Here is a 7482-nt window from a genome sequence, read left to right on the forward strand (position 1 = left end):
GTCAGAGAGTATCTGAGAGTGTCACAGAGTGTCCGAGAGTGTCAGAGATTTTCAGAGAGTTTCAGAGATGTTCAGAGAGTGTCTGAGAGTGTCAGAAAGTTTCAGAGAGAGTCAGAGAGTGTCAGTGAGTTTCAGAGAGTTTCAGAGAGTGTCACAGAGTGTCAGAGCTTTTCAGAGAGATTCAGAGAGTGTCAGAGAGTGTCACAGAGTGTCATAGAGTTGCAGAGTGTGTCAGAGAGTGTCCGAGAGTTTCAGAAAGAATCAGATAGTGTCAGAGAGTTTCAGAAAGTGTCAGAGATCTTCAGAGAGTGTCAGAGAGTGTCAGAAAGTTTCAGAGAGAGTCAGAGAGTGTCAGTGAGTTTCAGAGAGTTTCAGAGAGTGTCACAGAGTGTCAGAGCTTTTCAGAGAGATTCAGAGAGTGTCAGAGAGTGTCACAGAGTGTCATAGAGTTGCAGAGTGTGTCAGAGAGTGACCGAGAGTTTCAGAAACAATCAGATAGTGTCAGAGAGTGTCAGAAAGTGTCAGAGATCTTCAGAGAGTGTCTGAGAGTGTCTGAGAGTGTGTGAGAGTGTCAGAGAGTGTCAGATAGTGTCTGAGAGTTTCAGAGATCTTCAGAGAGTGTCTGAGAGTGTCTGAGAGTGTCTGAGAGCGCCAGAGATTGTCAGAGAGTTTCAGAGAGTTTCAGAGAGTGTCAGAGAGTTTCAGAGAGTTTCAGAGAGTGTCAGAGAGTGTCAGAGAGTTTCAGAGAGTTTCAGAGAGTGTCAGAGAGTGTCAGAGAGTGTCAGAGAGCTTCAGAGAGTTTCAGAGAGTGTCAGAAAGTTTCAGAGTGTGTCAGAAAGTTTCAGAGAGTGTCACAGAGTGTCAGCGTGATTCAGAGAGATTCAGAGAGTGTCAGAGATTGTCAGAGAGTGTCAGACAGTTTCAGACAGTTTCAGAGAGTGTCAGAGAGTTTCAGAGAGAGTCAGTGAGTGTCAGAGAGAGTCAGTGAGTGTCAGAGAGTGTCAAAGAGTGTCACAGAGTTTCAGAGAGTGTCAGAGAGCGTCAGAGAGTGTCAGAGAGTTTCAGAGAGTGTCAGAGTGTTTCAGAGACTTCCTGAGAGTGTCAGAGAGTTCCAGAGAGTTTCTGAGAGTTTCTGAATGTGTGGGAGTGTGTCTGAGATAGTCAGAGAGTATCTGAGAGTATCACAGAGTGTCAGAGAGTGTCAGAGGTTTTCAGAGAGTTTCAGACATGTTCAGAGAGTGTCAGAGAGTGTCAGAAAGTTTCAGAGAGAGTCAGAGAGTGTCAGGGAGTTTCAGAGTGTTTCTGAGAGTGTCACAGAGTGTCAGAGCTTTTCAGAGAGATTCAGAGAGTGTCAGAGAGTGTCACAGAGTGTCATAGAGTTGCAGAGTGTGTCAGAGAGTGTCCGAGAGTTTCAGAAAGAGTCAGATAGTGTCAGAGAGTTTCAGAAAGTGTCAGAGAGTGGCAGAGAGTGTCTGAGAGTGTCAGAGAGTGCCGGAGATATTCAGAGAATGTCAGAGAGTGCCAGAACGTTTCAGAGAGTGTCACCGAGTGTCGGAGAGTTTCAGAGAGATTCAGAGAGTGTCCGAGAGATTCAGAAAGTGTCAGATAGTGTCAGAGAGTTTCAGAAAGTGTCACAGAGTGTCAGAGAGTGTCTGAGAGTGTCAGAGAGTGTCAGAGAGTTTCAGAGAGTGTCAGAGAGTGTCAGAGAGTTTCAGAGAGAGTCAGTGTGTGTCAGAGAGTTTCAGAGAGTGTCAGAGAGTTTCAGAGAGTGTCAGAGTGTTTCAGAGACTTCCTGAGAGTGTCAGAGAGTTCCAGAGAGTTTCTGAGAGTTTCTGAATGATTCGGAGTGTGTCTGAGATAGTCAGAGAGTATCTGAGAGTGTCACAGAGTGTCAGAGAGTGTCAGAGATTTTCAGAGAGTTTCAGAGATGTTCAGAGAGTGTCAGAGAGTGTCAGAAAGTTTCAGAGAGAGTCAGAGAGTGTCAGTGAGTTTCAGAGAGTTCCAGAGAGTGTCACAGTGTGTCAGAGCTTTTCAGAGAGATTCAGAGAGTGTCAGAGAGTGTCACAGAGTGTCATAGAGTTGCAGAGTGTGTCAGAGAGTGTCCGAGAGTTTCAGAAAGAATCAGATAGTGTCAGAGAGTGTCAGAAAGTGTCAAAGATCTTCAGAGAGTGTCAGAGAGTGTCGGAGAGTTTCAGAGAGATTCAGAGAATGTCCGAGAGATGCAGAAAGTGTCAGATAGTGTCAGAGAGTTTCAGAAAGTGTCACAGAGTGTCAGAGAGTGTCTGAGAGTGTCAGAGAGTGTCAGAGAGTTTCAGAGAGTGTCAGAGAGTGTCAGAGAGTGTCAGAGACTTTCAGAGAGTGTCAGAGAGTGTCAGAGAGTTTCAGACAGTTTCAGAGAGTGTCAGAGAGTGTCAGAGAGTTTCAGAGAGTCTCAGATAGTGTCAGAGAGTGTCAGAGAGTGTCTGAGAGTGTCTGAGAGTTTCAGAGAGTGTCAGAGAGTGTCAGAGAGTTTCAGAGATCTTCAGAGAGTGTCTGAGAGTGTCTGAGAGTGTCAGAGAGTGTCAGATAGTGTCTGAGAGTTTCAGAGATCTTCAGAGAGTGTCTGAGAGTGTCTGAGAGTGCCAGAGATTGACAGAGAGTTTCAGAGAGTGTCAGAGAGTGTCAGAGAGTTTCAGAGAGTTTCAGAGAGTGTCAGAGAGTGTCAGAGAGTTTCAGAGAGTTTCAGAGAGTGTCAGAGAGTGTCAGAGAGTGTCAGAGAGTTTCAGAGAGCTTCAGAGAGTTTCAGAGAGTGTCAGAAAGTTTCAGAGTGTGTCAGATAGTTTCAGAGAGTGTCACAGAGTGTCAGAGTGATTCAGAGAGATTCAGAGAGTTTCAGAGATTGTCAGAGAGTGTCAGACAGTTTCAGAGAGTTTCAGAGAGTGTCAGAGGGTTTCAGAGAGAGTCAGTGATTGTCAGAGATTAACAAAGAGTGTCACAGAGTTTCAGAGTGTGTCAGATAGTTTCAGAGAGTGTCACAGAGTGTCAGAGTGATTCAGAGAGATTCAGAGAGTGTCAGAGATTGTCAGAGAGTGTCAGACAGTTTCAGAGAGTTTCAGAGAGTTTCAGAGGGTTTCAGAGAGAGTCAGTGATTGTCAGAGAGTAACAAAGAGTGTCACAGAGTTTCAGAGAGTGTCAGAGAGTTTCAGAGACTTTCAGAGAGTGTCAGAGAGTTCCAGAGAGTTTCTGAGAGTTTCTGAGTGTGTCGGAGTGTGTCTGAGAGAGTCAGAGAGTATCTGAGAGTGTCACAGAGTGTCAGAGAGTGTCAGAGATTTTCAGAGAGTTTCAGAGATGTTTTGAGAGTGTCAGAGAGTGTCAGAAAGTTTCAGAGAGAGTCAGGGAGTGTCAGGGAGTTTCAGAGAGTTTCAGAGAGTGTCAGAGAGTGTCACAGAGTGTCATAGAGTTGCAGAGTGTGTCAGAGAGTGTCCGTGAGTTTCAGAAAGAGTCAGATAGTGTCAGAGAGTTTCAGAAAGTGTCAGAGAGTGGCAGAGAGTGTCTGAGAGTGTCAGGGAGTGCCAGGGATATTCAGAGAGTGTCAGAGAGTGTCAGAACGTTTCAGAGAGTGTCACAGAGTGTCGGGGAGTTTCAGAGAGATTCAGAGAGTGTCCGAGAGATTCAGAAAGTGTCAGATAGTGTCAGAGAGTTTCAGAAAGTCTCACAGAGTGTCAGAGAGTGTCTGAGATTGTCAGAGAGTGTCAGAGAGTTTCAGAGAGTGTCAGAGAGTGTCAGAGAGTTTCAGAGAGAGTCAGTGAGTGTCAGAGAGTGTCAAAGAGTGTCACAGAGTTTCAGAGAGTGTCAGAGAGCGTCAGAGAGTGTCAGAGAGTTTCAGAGAGTGTCAGAGTGTTTCAGAGACTTCCTGAGAGTGTCAGAGAGTTCCAGAGAGTTTCTGAGAGTTTCTGAATGTGTCGGAGTGTGTCTGAGATAGTCAGAGAGTGTCTGAGAGTGTCACAGAGTGTCAGAGAGTGTCAGAGATTTTCAGAGAGTTTCAGAGATGTTCAGAGAGTGTCAGAGAGTGTCAGAAAGTTTCAGAGAGAGTCAGAGAGTGTCAGTGAGTTTCAGAGAGTTTCAGAGAGTGTCACAGAGTGTCAGAGCTTTTCAGAGAGATTCAGAGAGTGTCAGAGAGTGTCACAGAGTGTCATAGAGTTGCAGAGTGTGTCAGAGAGTGTCCGAGAGTTTCAGAAACAATCAGATAGTGTCAGAGAGTGTCAGAAAGTGTCAGAGATCTTCAGAGAGTGTCAGAGAGTGCCAGAAAGGTTCAGAGAGTGTCACAGAGTGTCGGAGAGTTTCAGAGAGATTCAGAGAGTGTCCGAGAGATGCAAAAAGTGTCAGATAGTGTCAGAGAGTTTCAGAAAGTGTCACAGAGTGTCAGAGAGTGTCTGACAGTGTCAGAGAGTGTCAGAGAGTTTCAGAGAGTGTCAGAGAGTGTCAGAGAGTGTCAGAGACTTTCAGAGAGTGTCAGAGAGTGTCAGAGAGTTTCAGACAGTTTCAGAGAGTGTCAGAGAGTGTCAGAGAGTTTCAGAGAGTCTCAGATAGTGTCAGAGAGTGTCAGAGAGTGTCTGAGAGTGTCTGAGAGTTTCAGAGAGTGTCAGAGAGTGTCAGAGAGTTTCAGAGGTCTTCAGAGAGTGTCTGAGAGTGTCTGAGAGTGTCAGAGAGTGTCAGAGAGTGTCAGATAGTGTCTGGGAGTTTCAGAGATCTTCAGAGAGTGTCTGAGAGTGTCTGAGAGTGTCTGAGAGTGCCAGAGATTGTCAGAGAGTTTCAGAGAGTGTCAGAGAGTGTCAGAGAGTTTCAGAGAGTTTCAGAGAGTGTCAGAGAGTGTCAGAGAGTTTCAGAGAGCTTCAGAGAGTTTCAGAGAGAGTCCGAAAGTTTCAGAGTGTGTCAGATAATTTCAGAGATTGTCACAGAGTGTCAGAGTGATTCAGAGAGATTCAGAGAGTGTCAGAGATTGTCAGAGAGTGTCAGACAGTTTCAGAGAGTTTCACAGAGTGTCAGAGAGTTTCAGAGAGAGTCAGTGAGTGTCGGAGAGTAACAAAGAGTGTCACAGAGTTTCAGAGAGTGTCAGGGAGTGGCAGAGAGTGTCTGAGAATGTCAGGGAGTGCCAGAGATATTCAGAGAGTGTCAGAGAGTTTCAGAAAGTGTCACAGAGTGTCAGAGAGTGTCTGAGAGTGTCAGAGAGTTTCAGAGAGTGTCAGAGAGTTTCAGAGAGTCAGTGAGTGTCAGAGAGTGTCAAAGAGTGTCACAGAGTTTCAGAGAGTGTCAGAGAGCGTCAGAGAGTGTCAGAGAGTTTCAGAGAGTGTCAGAGTGTTTCAGAGACTTCCTGAGAGTGTCAGAGAGTTCCAGAGAGTTTCTGAGAGTTTCTGAATGTGTGGGAGTGTGTCTGAGAAAGTCAGAGAGTATCTGAGAGTGTCACAGAGTGTCCGAGAGTGTCAGAGATTTTCAGAGAGTTTCAGAGATGTTCAGAGAGTGTCTGAGAGTGTCAGAAAGTTTCAGAGAGAGTCAGAGAGTGTCAGTGAGTTTCAGAGAGTTTCAGAGAGTGTCACAGAGTGTCAGAGCTTTTCAGAGAGATTCAGAGAGTGTCAGAGAGTGTCACAGAGTGTCATAGAGTTGCAGAGTGTGTCAGAGAGTGTCCGAGAGTTTCAGAAAGAATCAGATAGTGTCAGAGAGTTTCAGAAAGTGTCAGAGATCTTCAGAGAGTGTCAGAGAGTGTCAGAAAGTTTCAGAGAGAGTCAGAGAGTGTCAGTGAGTTTCAGAGAGTTTCAGAGAGTGTCACAGAGTGTCAGAGCTTTTCAGAGAGATTCAGAGAGTGTCAGAGAGTGTCACAGAGTGTCATAGAGTTGCAGAGTGTGTCAGAGAGTGACCGAGAGTTTCAGAAACAATCAGATAGTGTCAGAGAGTGTCAGAAAGTGTCAGAGATCTTCAGAGAGTGTCTGAGAGTGTCTGAGAGTGTGTGAGAGTGTCAGAGAGTGTCAGATAGTGTCTGAGAGTTTCAGAGATCTTCAGAGAGTGTCTGAGAGTGTCTGAGAGTGTCTGAGAGCGCCAGAGATTGTCAGAGAGTTTCAGAGAGTTTCAGAGAGTGTCAGAGAGTTTCAGAGAGTTTCAGAGAGTGTCAGAGAGTGTCAGAGAGTTTCAGAGAGTTTCAGAGAGTGTCAGAGAGTGTCAGAGAGTGTCAGAGAGCTTCAGAGAGTTTCAGAGAGTGTCAGAAAGTTTCAGAGTGTGTCAGATAGTTTCAGAGAGTGTCACAGAGTGTCAGCGTGATTCAGAGAGATTCAGAGAGTGTCAGAGATTGTCAGAGAGTGTCAGACAGTTTCAGACAGTTTCAGAGAGTGTCAGAGAGTTTCAGAGAGAGTCAGTGAGTGTCAGAGAGAGTCAGTGAGTGTCAGAGAGTGTCAAAGAGTGTCACAGAGTTTCAGAGAGTGTCAGAGAGCGTCAGAGAGTGTCAGAGAGTTTCAGAGAGTGTCAGAGTGTTTCAGAGACTTCCTGAGAGTGTCAGAGAGTTCCAGAGAGTTTCTGAGAGTTTCTGAATGTGTGGGAGTGTGTCTGAGATAGTCAGAGAGTATCTGAGAGTATCACAGAGTGTCAGAGAGTGTCAGAGGTTTTCAGAGAGTTTCAGACATGTTCAGAGAGTGTCAGAGAGTGTCAGAAAGTTTCAGAGAGAGTCAGAGAGTGTCAGGGAGTTTCAGAGTGTTTCAGAGAGTGTCACAGAGTGTCAGAGCTTTTCAGAGAGATTCAGAGAGTGTCAGAGAGTGTCACAGAGTGTCATAGAGTTGCAGAGTGTGTCAGAGAGTGTCCGAGAGTTTCAGAAAGAATCAGATAGTGTCAGAGAGTTTCAGAAAGTGTCAGAGATCTTCAGAGAGTGTCAAAGAGTGCCAGAAAGTTTCAGAGAGTGTCACAGAGTGTCGGAGAGTTTCAGAGAGATTCAGAGAGTGTCCGAGAGATGCAGAAAGTGTCAGATAGTGTCAGAGAGTTTCAGAAAGTGTCACAGAGTGTCAGAGAGTGTCTGACATTGTCAGAGAGTGTCAGAGAGTTTCAGAGAGTGTCAGAGAGTGTCAGAGAGTGTCAGAGACTTTCAGAGAGTGTCAGAGAGTTTCAGACAGTTTCAGAGAGTGTCAGAGAGTGTCAGAGAGTTTCAGAGAGTCTCAGATAGTGTCAGAGAGTGTCAGAGAGTGTCTGAGAGTGTCTGAGAGTTTCAGAGAGTGTCAGAGAGTGTCAGAGAGTGTCAGAGAGTTTCAGAGATCTTCAGAGAGTGTCTGAGAGTGTCTGAGAGTGTCTGAGATTGTCAGAGAGTGTCAGATAGTGTCTGAGAGTTTCAGAGATCTTCAGAGAGTGTCTGACAGTGTCTGAGAGTGTCTGAGAGTGTCAGAGAGTGTCAGAGAGTTTCAGAGAGTTTCAGAGAGTGTCAGAGAGTGTCAGAGAGTTTCAGAGAGTTTCAGAGAGTGTCAGAGAGTGTCA

Source organism: Heterodontus francisci, chromosome 8, assembly GCF_036365525.1.
Source record: "Heterodontus francisci isolate sHetFra1 chromosome 8, sHetFra1.hap1, whole genome shotgun sequence".
In the NCBI taxonomy this organism is placed as follows: domain Eukaryota; kingdom Metazoa; phylum Chordata; class Chondrichthyes; order Heterodontiformes; family Heterodontidae; genus Heterodontus; species Heterodontus francisci.